The sequence below is a fragment of the Echiichthys vipera genome (genome assembly GCF_963691815.1).
Source record: "Echiichthys vipera genome assembly, chromosome: 6".
Classification (NCBI taxonomy): Eukaryota; Metazoa; Chordata; class Actinopteri; order Perciformes; family Trachinidae; genus Echiichthys; species Echiichthys vipera.
In genome coordinates this window covers 27,078,326-27,090,393 of record NC_139831.1, presented here as the reverse complement: position 1 = coordinate 27,090,393, position 12,068 = coordinate 27,078,326, and positions in this window count along the sequence as shown.

The following is a 12,068-nucleotide window of genomic DNA, read 5'->3' as shown; positions in this document are numbered from 1 at the left end:
CAGCTTCAAAGTAAAAGGGAGAATATCAGAGATTTTGCAACTGTACAATGAGAGTATGTTCTCAATAAATATCACAAGGCCGTAGTCTCCACAAATCCAATACATTCAATAAATCATCTTATTATCACATCACAAAATATAATTCTGGGGTTACAACACATAACCAACGTCCCTACAGCACCTGATGCTTGATTCAGGGACTGATGAATATTGTTATTTTTGGAGAGCTAGTGTGTTTGAATCATTGGCAGTATTTGACAATTAGAACACAATATTTTTAAAGGGATGTGAGGCATCTCTCTGTTTCTAGATGCATGAAAAAGGTCCAAAAATATATATTTATTGCCAGTCACCTCCCTCTTAATGTATTTTACTGGAGGTATGAATGCAGAATTACACTCCCGTAACTTATGTTTAAATAATACATTGGCACAGCAGGCGTGCTTTTCCTTTTTTCAGTTGATTCTTCAATATCTATCATTAAATGTTTAAATCCTTTTTCCTCAAAGGGCCATGCATAATTGATAGAGACGCTTTGCAGGCAGAATCCTGTTGTTTTATGCAGGTTGGTAATAAAATGAATGCTTTAATGTAGTTGAGGCTGTGTCACTGCATTCAGTCTCGTTGGAGCCTTTTGGGTAATAACACATAATAACTATGTGTGTGTGTGTGGCATATTATTTGTTTGGCCTTTGGATCATTAGGCCTAGCTGTAAAAAAAAAAAAAAAAAAAAAAAGTCATCCAGTAAACTTTTAATGTGAACTGAAATTGAAAATGTGACCTCTGAGCTGTGCAGAAAAAATGTGAATAACTATGTTTCCAAATTGTGAATAACTGTTTCCATTTCTTTTTAAAGGCAACATTAATTTACAGTTTACCTGTAATTTTTTAGTCTCTTGATCTTCATTTTGGTCGAAAAAAGAGCATTTTGTTGCATTGACTGTGGTATTGCTTTATGATGCAGGCCGACTTTCCTCCCACAAGTCATGACAGATTTTAAAATAAGATATAAGAAGTGTTAGTCATAAGTAAAACACCTGCAGTATGGATTAATTTTTGAAGAAATTTTAAGGTGCTTACCAGCTTGTATCTCTACATGCGATGAAGTCAGTGTGAAGCTGTGTGGGCAATTTATTTAGTTGTCTGTGTACTCTCCCCAAACTATAAGACAAACAAATCCTTTTTTAACATTATTGTTATTAAATCCGACTTTACTTGTGACTAATCAATCACAGGAAGACTTGGCAGACCTTCACAACCCTCACATTAATTTCTTTACCTTTTTAGCTCCTTTACGATAAACCATAAAACTATTTATTATTATTTATTTTTAACTAGAGTTTAAATCTATAGACATGCATGGAATCTGCTAGCTAGATAAGGCACTAGACTCTTTAAACCTGAGGAAAATGTTGTTCTACGAAGTGTTTTATTCAATAAGGGACATCTAGCAGGATTTTTTTTTTGCTTTAGGCTTTTTAGAACTGCAGTTATTCCTCAAATGTGTGTGTGTGTTTAAAGAACTGAAATTATTCTAAAAGGAAGCTGCATCTTTGATGACTGTATGTGATGGTGTGATTTCATGTGTGGGTAATTGTATGATTTAAATACAGAATAAATAGCATACATATGAATAAATGTTAGTGAAATTAGATTAAAAAGAGTAAAATAATTCATTGCAAGTATTTTAGGCAGTAAAAAGATGTGTTCAAGAGTTAAAAACCATTCCAATTCATTTGATGATGTGATAAAAAAAAAAACATCTGTATAGTGATAATAAGTCATTAAAGTGCACTTTGGATGTGTGTTCAGTGATCGATTAGTTTTGCCTACAGGCCTGAAGGGGGAGCCCTTGCCGCACGATGCTTCACTTTTAATGAAGCCGGCAAAAGGTTCAACACTGTATCTGTTTTATTCTTTCATATTTCCCTCTTCAGGTACGAAAAACACGGTCAATGCATAATGTGGTTGTGCTGTATTTTTGTTTCAATGCATAAATGCCCTGATGTGAAGCAGAGTTGCACAGAAAATGTTATTTTGTTGTTTAGTTCTCATGTAGCTCTTAGTATAGTATGAGCTAGTTAGCTAGCGACATGTGGCTCACAGAGTACCTTTAGGTCTGAGAGGACACGGTGTGTGGCGCATGTGTAGAGAACAAGAGAGAGAAGCTAAGTAACGATATGTTTATACATAATGGTTTTGTTGAGTCATGTACAGTATACTCACGGATAGGGGGTGAAGGTGTCCAGGGAAGGTGTCAGGGGTGGGAAGGGGGGGTGATGATGATGGTGTCCAGGGAGGGTGTCTGGAGAGGGGAGGAGGAGGGGTGAAGGGAGGGGTGTCCGGGGTGGAGAGGGGGGTGAGGTGTTCAGGGAGGGTGTCTGGAGTGGGGGGGGGGGTGGTGATGGTGTCCGGGGGGGGGGGGGGGGGGTGAAGTGTCCAGGGGAGGGTGTCAAGAGTGGGGAGGGGGATGGTCAGAGGGGTCAGGAGTTGAGGAGCTGGACAGCCTTGGGGATGAAGGTTGCTCTTCTCCTCTGTGTCCTGCAGCAGGGACAGCGAAGACGGCGTCCTGAGGGGAGCCACTCAAACGCTGAGAAGAGAGCATGAGAGGGGTCCTGCATGATCCGACCAGCTAACCTGAGTGTCTGCTGCTCGTGGATGGTGGACAGAGTTCTAAAAGGAAGTCCAATGATCTTAGAGCAGACTGTGGCTACGCTCTGCAGGCGGTTTCTGTTCTGGAGGCTGGTGGACAAGAACCAGCATGTGATGGAGAACGTGATGATACTCTCGATGAAGGAGTAGTAAAAGGTCAGGAGGATGTTCTTGCTGACTCCAAAGGAATTGAGCTTCCTAAGGAGGTATTTCCGCTGCTGACATTTCCTGAGAATCTCCTCTGTGTTGGAGGAGAATTTCAGCAGGCTGTCGAAGATGGTGCCCAGGTACCTGTACTCCTCAACTGCTTCAACAGGCTTCCCGTGGATCATGGTGTTTGCTGATGCAGCCAGTTCCCTCTGCTTGTTGGAGAAGGTCACCACCATGTCTTTGGTTTTGTTGACATTCAGCTCCAGGCAGGAGCTGTCACACCACTCCACAAACTCCTGAAGAGCTGGTCCGTGGTGCAGAGATGGGCCTGACAGCAGAGACAGGAGGACGGTGTCGTCAGCGTACTTCACCAGATGACAGTTAGGCTGTGTGGTTCTGCAGTCATCGGTGTAGAGGATGGAGAGCAGAGGTGAGAGCACACAGCCCTGAGGGGAGCCGGTTGAGGTGTGTTGGAGGTCAGAGAAGGTGCTGTTGACCAGGACTCTCTGTGAACGGTTGGTCAGGAAGTCCAGTATCCACAGGATTAGCTGTTGGTCCAGATGAAAGAGGGCTGAGAGTTAGTCAGCCAGGATGTGGGGCTGCATGGTGTTAAATGCAGAGAAGAAGTCTGCAAACAGGAGTCTGGCTGCGGTGTTTGTGAACAGTGTCTATTATGAATGTTTTTGCGTCATCGACACCCCTGCCAGCTCGATAAGCGAATTGGAGCGGGTCCATCTGGGAGTGGGTTTCCCTGATGATGTGTTGATTTATGATCCTCTCCATGGCCTTCATCACAAGAGAGGTGAGGGCCACCGGCCGGAGGTCATTCAGACATTTGACGGCGCTCTTCTTGGGGATGGGGATAACTGTAGAGTGTTTCCATTGCTGGGGGACTATGCTGCTGTCCATGGATCTTTGGAACAGGGTCTGAAACACGCCCCCTAGCTGCTCAGCACAGTGCTTCAGGACGCGGCCGCTGATGTTGTCTGGGCCAGGTGAGCTGTTCTCCCTTGTCTTCCTGAGGGCTTTCACCCCGTCCTCTTCACTGAAGGTGAAGGCTCCTGAGTCACTGGGCTTGAGCTTGGACATAGCTTCTTCCAGCTGGGTGGTGTTGTCCTGCTCGAACCTTGTGTAGAAAGAGTTAAGGTCGTTGGGGAGAGATGAAGAGCTGCTGCCTGAAACCTGGATGGTTTTTGTGTTGCTGGCAGCAGTGTTCATAGCAGCCATGTTCTTGAGTCCCTGCCAGGCTGAGCGGAGGTTACCCTGCCTGAAGCACTCCTCCACTTTGTTCTTGTACTCCAGCTTGGCAGTTTTTATGGCATGCTTGACCTCTCTGTTGACCTCCTTTTTCTCTGTTTCAGAGCCGGTGAAGAATAGCCTTTTCTTCTTGTTGAGGATCTCCTTGAGCTCTTTGGTGATCCAGGGTTTGTTGTTGGGGTAGATAGTGACCGTTTTGGAGGGGATGATGTTGTCCACACAGAAGGAAATGTACGATGACACAGTGTCCACATGTTCATTAATGTCATCAGAGGGGGCCAGGAGGTTGTCCCAGTCAGTGGATTCAAAGCATCCTTGGAGTGTGATGATGCTTTCGTTGGTCCACTGCTTGATGTTCTTGACAACTTTCTTCACCCTTCTCATGACAGAGATGAAAGCCGGAGCAAGCAGGATGGCATGGTGATCAGCAGAGCCCAGAGGGGGGAGGGCGACAGATCTGTATGCGTCGGGTACTGAACCATAGCACTTGTCCAGTGTCTTCTCCTGGCGCGTGTGGCATGTGATATACTGTTGATAACCGTTTAATGATTTGTCCAGGGAGCAGTGGTTGAAATCACCCAAGATGAATTTGTGAGAGTCCGGTGAAATGTGGTCCAGTTTGTTTAAAGAGTCTGTGATGTGTTCAGTTGCTGTAACTGCGTTGGCTCTGGGGTGGATGTAAACCAGGATGACAAAGAGCTGAGGAAACTCTCTGGGTAGGTAGAAAGGGCGAAGGGAGACAGCCAGAAGCTCAATGTCCGGGGTGCACAGTTTCTCCCTCACGACGATCATTAAGCACCAGCGTGTGTTTACATACAGACACACACCGCCGCCATGTTGTTTACCGGTGAGCTCACTGTCTCGATCAAGTCTTAGAGGGGGGCCGAAGCCATCAACGTGCAGGGCATTGTCATCGTCGTTCTTATTTAACCACGTCTCAGTGAAAGCAAGAACCGAGGCAGTCCTGTACCCATGCATGTGGTTAACGTTAGCTTGTAGCTCGTCCGTTTTGTTCCGGAGGGATCTAACATTAGCTAGGACGATAGATGGAAGCGGCCGTTGTTTACAAGTCTCCCGTTTGAGCCTGGCCCTGATTCCGCTCTTTCTCTTCCCCCTTCTGGTTACCTTATTGTTCTTGTGTGTGGACTTGTCATGGCGGGTTGAGTTACTCCGCAGTAATTCCTTCGGTAGCGAGTCTACGGCGAAGGCATGTAGAGGATGGAGTCCGAGCTGCAGTAGGGTCTCCCTGGAGTACGTGTTCCGCTGGTCGTTGTTTCTGCTCGCCGTCACAAACTCCAGGAGAAGCCACACTTGAAGAATGGCCATGAAAAACACGGGTATATCCATGCCGAGTGGGGAATTAAAGTGCCAGGTGAAACAGGAAAGAAAAAAACAAGGAGAATAACTTCCGCGTTGTCCGGCAGTCACGGGGTTAACAGGAAGGTAAACAAAGAGAGCGTCACGAGGGGACGGGCAGGAAAAAAAAGTCCGCTACGTCTATGTAACGTGGTTAAAAAGTTAGAAAACACACTCGGCGTGTGTGGCATGCAGAGGGTAAACTAAAAAGTAACAATATGACATAAAACAAGTAGAAAAACGTAATAAATGCTAAATAACGCTAAAAGTTGCTCTGTGCTCCGTCCGGTCGACCACACGAGCAGCGACCCGGAACCGGAAGTCAGGGACATTATGTCAAGATCTGGTTCTGTCAGTACCCTCCTCTCTTCCATTTTGTGTGAGTTTGTCTACCTCTGTCTGTGTTTCCCTGCATGTGTCTTTCCCTTGTCTCTGTTTAGGTCTGGTAGGCGTTTCCCCAAGCTGCAGCCTGTTGTGCTGATTACCCCACCACCTTAAATACCTGAAGCTGACAGGCATGCAGCCCCGGACCGTCGTCGACCATGTATTGGTAAAACTATTCCCCCCGGACTGGCATCCCCTTTCTCGTTGTGGTTTTCACGCCCCCCCCCCCCACCCTACTAACTTGATTAATCGTGTTTGTTTTCTGTTTTTCTCCGTAGTTTCCTGTGTTCCCGTTTCCCGCCGTCTCCTTGATCCTCCGTCGTCTTCTTGTTCCTGTTGCCCCCGTGTTCGTTTAGTTAGTCTTTGTATTTGTATTCTCTGTAGTGTTTTTTGCGTTTGTCCGTTTATTATATGAAACGTTTCATTTGTAACTTTACTTTTTGTCCGTGTCTGCATTGGGTCCACCTTTTGTGCTATCCCCGTACCGTTCCTGACACATTACATGTATCTTATATCTTCTGTACACACAAAGACACACTGAATGGAACTGTGTTAATGAAAAAGAGAGACATGGAAGTTTGATTATGATTAGTACTGTTCAACCTTAAGCTGAGGCCACTTCATCAGCACCAAAGACCAAATCTGAGGAATGTTTATAAAATCAGCACAGCTTATTATTAGTATTATTTGATGGCCTAGTTCCTTTAAAAAAAAAAAAAACATATATCATTAACTGACCCCACTTTTAAATTATAAGCTTTTACCCAATGGCAGAGAATTCCATTCATTTCTACATGAATTTGTCGCTATTAAAGTCAAACAAAATGCATTTTTCCATATGTCAGAGTGGGACACACTTTCATGAATGTGAGTTTGTTTTCTGAGTGTGGTTTCCTTTTATCATGCATCTCTTAATCATTAGGGGCGGCATGGTGGTGTGGTGGTTAGCACTGTCGCCTCACAGCAAGAGGTTTCCTGGTTCCAATCCCTGCTGGAGCCCTTCTGTGTTGAGTTTGCATGTTGTCTGCGTAGGTTCCCTCCGGATTCTCCAGAGGTGTGAATGGTTGTCTGTCTCTGTTTGTCTCTGTGTGCCCTGCAATAGACTGATGTCCTGTCCAGGGTGTACCCACCTCACGCCCGATGTTAGCTGGGATCGGCTCCAGCTCCCGTCCCTGATAGGGACAAGTGGTTGAAGATGGATGGATGTTTTAATTATTTTTATTCATATCAGTATTTATATCTGATTACAGTTGAGTATGTGTTACGTGGTGTTATTAGTTTTATATTTCTTGCATGGTTTTAGTGTTTTTATATTGCATGGTTGAGGATCTGCTGAGTCTTTTTTTTTTTTAAAGATTATTTTTTTGGCCTTTTCCTACCTTCATTGGATAGCTTGAAGAATGACAGGAAACAGGAGTGAGAGAGAGCGGGGTGACATGCAGCCGAGGGCCGCAGGTTGGATTCGAACCCCGGCCGCTGTGTTGAGCTCCCTGCTGAGTGATTTCACTGTGACTTGCATGTGTTGTTTTGGACAGGGGGATGAGTTAAACAGAATCAGCTGTGATTAACTGGACCACACACCCCATGGCGCAGGATTGACCGATACAGGACAGTGTGCTTATTTTAGCCAGTGTTGCCAAGTCCGCTTATATATAAGCGACTTTGAGCTTGTTTTTCGCTTACAAATATAGTTAGTCGCGTTTTTTTGGGCTTGTTTCGAAAGTATAGTTGCTTATTTGGACTTGCTTTGCTCCCTTTATGAACCGCTCCTCCTGTTTCTCTCACAGCTCTATCCCATGCTCTATACTCTATAACTTACCCGTTGCCTGTTTCCATAATTCCGTCCCCATGTTTAAGGTTTCCCAGCGCTCCCGGCCCTCCCCTTGCCCTGCTCATCCCAAACACACACACAAGCACAAAGGTGACAGACTTTGCTAAAATGCTCGGTAATAAGTTGGCGAAATATGGAGAAAAATATAATGACTCAAACGAATGGAGACATGACTCCAGCCTACAGCCCGGACGGGGAAGCGGGCCATAGCTGGGAGGACAACCGAGATCCCGCAGAGCCACGATTGAGAGGGCCGGAGCGCAGCATCTCTCTATGGACAGGCAATGTATAAAACTAGGAAGCAAATGGCGTTGTTTTTTAAAGATATAAAACATTAAATACACTTCCAAAACGTATGGATGGTTAATTTTGTGGTTTCATTGACAGTAAAATAATCCATAAAGCAGGGTATGCTTGTGAGTGACAGGTCGCTGTGTTAGTGACAGGATTGATGTTTAGCAATGCATATCCACGGCACTGTTTACATTAAAATAGCTGTAAACTTGTTTTTGAGTGTGTTTTCTGTGTTAAAGTATTGGGACATTGATCCTCTGTGTGTTTTCACTACATTATAGTTACAGTTTGTGGTCGCCTAAAAATGTCATGTTCAGTGTTTGCATCTTGCTAATAAAGCCCTCGAACTTTAGCTAGCTAGATTTTCAACCGACTCACTGCAGCGCAGCCCTGACAGTTCATGCAGGTGAACAGCGCCAACCCAGAGCTCCCCTTTCACCCACTGACAATAGTTGAAAAATAGATAAACTAGTAAATATACAATAGAAAAACAACAGTTTCCCTCCCTCCACTGTCATTGAAACAACACTAGCTTTTTGCTCAGCTCCGCCCTCTAGTCAAAATTTGGTAATGTCTGGTTCCAAAAAACAAAGATGGCGATGGCCGAAATGTCAATTTTGAGGCTTTGCTTCATAAAGTCCACGTGTCGTAGACAATCACACTGAAAACTCACCGTATCACATGCAAGAAGCAACTTTTGCAGTCAGGCGCAAAAGCATTTAAGATATCTCAACTCGAAATATGATCTACCATTAATAATCTACAGCCAGTCAAAGCAAAATTAAGTCTGAGACAAAGGCCTTCTGTAGTTCACATTTTTCATGGAAGCAGTAGTAGTGAGATTACACAAGACAACTTCTGTCTCTTTGAATGTGCAGTGATGTGGATATTTTATTCTATTAGGACTTTTTGGTGCACAAAACCCTTTTTCTAAACTTGTTACATAAATTGGAAAGATATGTAACCCGCTAAGGCAATGGGTTTTATTCTTCTTTAACAAGTGTTCCTTTCAGTATACCTAATCTGACTCTAGAAGACCTTCTTTGCTCTCTATCTTGCTGTCTCTTCCCCTTTCTCTCAGGGGGCTTGTAAAGCTTTGAGTCCAATTTCATACACTCTGTTTCCTCCTTTTTATTACTCTTGCTCTCCCTCTCTCACTCTCTCTCCCGACACTCCCTCCTCCCCTTCATCACACAACTTGGCCTGGTGGAAATAAACCAGAATGTCGACAACAAATCATCTCCTCTGTTCCAAAGGTTCACTGCATGATGCACACTGACCTTACGCTCAGGAGCAAATAGTGGAAAATGAGAAACCTAGTGGCTGGAAAGTCTTGTAACCTCAGTAGCATGATGATGCATCAGTGCAATAAGAAAACGTATGTTGGAATCTCAATCCCTTTAAATAGAAAAACGTTGGCTTTAAAATTTGTTTTAACATTCACAATCAGGGCATTTAATCAGTCTGCATATTTCTACTTGTACTGACAGGGAATGGCATATTTCTACTTGTACTGACAGGGAATGGCACAGTTGTCAGTAAGTCAATTACTGTGATAAAAAATAATGACAGCAATAGTAACCTCATCAGATCATTTCTTAGTCTGTGTTACACGCTCCCCCCCCCCCCCCCCCCCCCCCTTCTGGTCTCTTCCCAAACAACTCTCAGGTGTTCTTGACGAAGGGGTGGAGTCCCGTCTGTTAAAAGCAGCAGTCTGTAGTGCACTCGCTCTCTTACTGCAGACCTGTTGACAGCCTTGCCGTTGGCACCAAGATTAGCACGGTAGCTTACATTTACTTTAGTTAAGTGATGGAGGCTGTTGGCTCTGGTGTTCTCTTTTCTAGTAATTTGTGTTGGGCTCTTTAGTTTCGGGCGAGGACGCTCTGGATTTGACAGTCCGCTGTGCAGCTTGTGGTTTTGCCAGTCCTCCTCGTTACTATAGTTTCGGGCTGGCTTTATGCATAAAAATGATTGTTTCAACTTCAATAACGATGATTATTCCTTTATATCTTTCTGGTCACACTTGGTATACATTAAAGATGTCAGTTTATGTTTGGGATTTTGAGGCAAAATGCCAAACCTAAACTGACAGTTCTGAGTGAAATTTATACCTTTGCACCTCCCCTTGATTCTTTTTTCAGGTTTTAGAAAAGACTTCGGCTAATCCCAATAAATTTCAGAGAGAGATAGCATTCCTATTGGCTGTTTAACAAATGTAGATGCTCCAACCAGCCGTTTATTGTGTGATGAGAAAAACAGGATAGCATTACAGTCGTTCCAGTTTCACCAGTTGCATGAAGATGGAACATACAGACTATTAAAGTTTTTCTTCATTCAATGAACATGTATATCAACACTAAATGTACCTGATGAGTAACACAAAATAATGTTAATATAATAATAATAATAAAGTATATTTTTAAAGCACCTTTCATACATGAAATGCAGTCCACACTGCTTTACAACAAAGCACCATGTGCTTCACATTAAAAAAACACAAAATGAGCATATAAACATCTATAGGAACTCTTATCATGCTACTGCAGAGGTTTGCTGTTATTTTGAGCGTATTAGTGGTTAAAGCTGTTTTAATGTCTTCATCATGATGCCCCGAGCTAATCAGTGTTAGCCACATCCGGCTGTTAGCGTCTCTTCCAGATTTATAGTTGTTACACGAAAAAAACTCTCGATGGCTTATTTGATGTATGTGCCGAAAAGAACCATGGGATGATTTTGCGCTGGAATTACACTTTAAAATGCTGCTGCATCCGTGAGCGCTGCTCTGTCAACTTATGGATAAACTATTAGCATCTTTTAATCTTCATGTATGAAACACTTTGCAGATACTGGAATATTTATTGTCGGAGTCCAGAAGAGAGTCTGAAAAATGCAATTAAAAATAGGTTCTGTATAAAATAGATTAACACTTGTCAATATTGTGTTTCAGAAAAGGATAAATTATGCTAATAATTAAGCCTTCTGCTAAAGCCAAAGGGTCACGTCTGCAGCTTATACATATTCATGCTTCTGTAGAGCCTGGAATCACAGTATATCATCTCAAAGAGCTTTACAGGCCGACATAACCCTCACAGAACTGCTAGTACAACATTGCAAAGAAAGGAATAACTACTGCTGGTATGTACTGTATGAAGTCTGTGCTCGTGCGATGTAAGGGGCTCAGGACAGAGAGGGGAGAAGGATAACTGCAGGGAGAGGTGGCACTCTACTTCTGACATTTTTTACAAGCCCCCACCACAGCCACTTCCAAGTTGATCCAATACGGAAGTGCCAAAAACTGTAGTTCTCCGAGTGTCCACTAGGAGTAGTTTCTCATTGACCCCCATGTTAAACAAGACGTTTTCACAGCATAATTAAACCTATTTAAGGCCTGTTAAAATAAAAAAAACATTCTAGTCTGTATGTTTAGGTCATATCTCCATGACAACACTGAGGGGGGTGACATTTTTTGTACCGGGCTAGTTTTTATCTTATTGGAGGTTAAAGCTTATGAATAATTAGGGGCTAAGCCTCTTGAGTGACAGCTAGCCTCTGGCCCTCACTTCGGTAGCTGTATTAGCACGCTGACTTTGTCATCTTGACCTGGACTACGGTCATTCGTGAGGTGGTGTTACCATAAATTACAAGATGGTTTGCTTTTCGAGCGACTGTACCAACAGATGGTTTAGGAACACAACATGTTAGCTCTGTTATGCTAATTAAGTAGCCGCACTTGCACAATGACTTATGGCAATATAGCTGACTAATGATGACACATAAACTAGATGCTAATCTGGAGCAATGGGAGGATTCAGGCTGTGAGGGTCGGTGTTTTTACACTCTATGGGCATGATAGTGTGTGAATATCACTTTAAATCCTCATATTAAAAATGCTGGCTGCCTGCACCTTCATTCGCAGAGCCGGTGTGTTTTCCACTAGACTGACAAGGTAGTGCCTGTTCTTGACTAGCGGAACCGGTGTAAACTCTTCTAGAGACATGGTAAAGGAAAAAAAACTCCCGGTCTCAGAAAAAAATCTCAACATTGACTCCCACTCTCTTTTAATTAGTAGCCTGTTCTGTTAGCAACAGTTGTTGCTAATGTTGCTAATGTTGCTAATTCAGTATACGTCAGATATACGTCGGC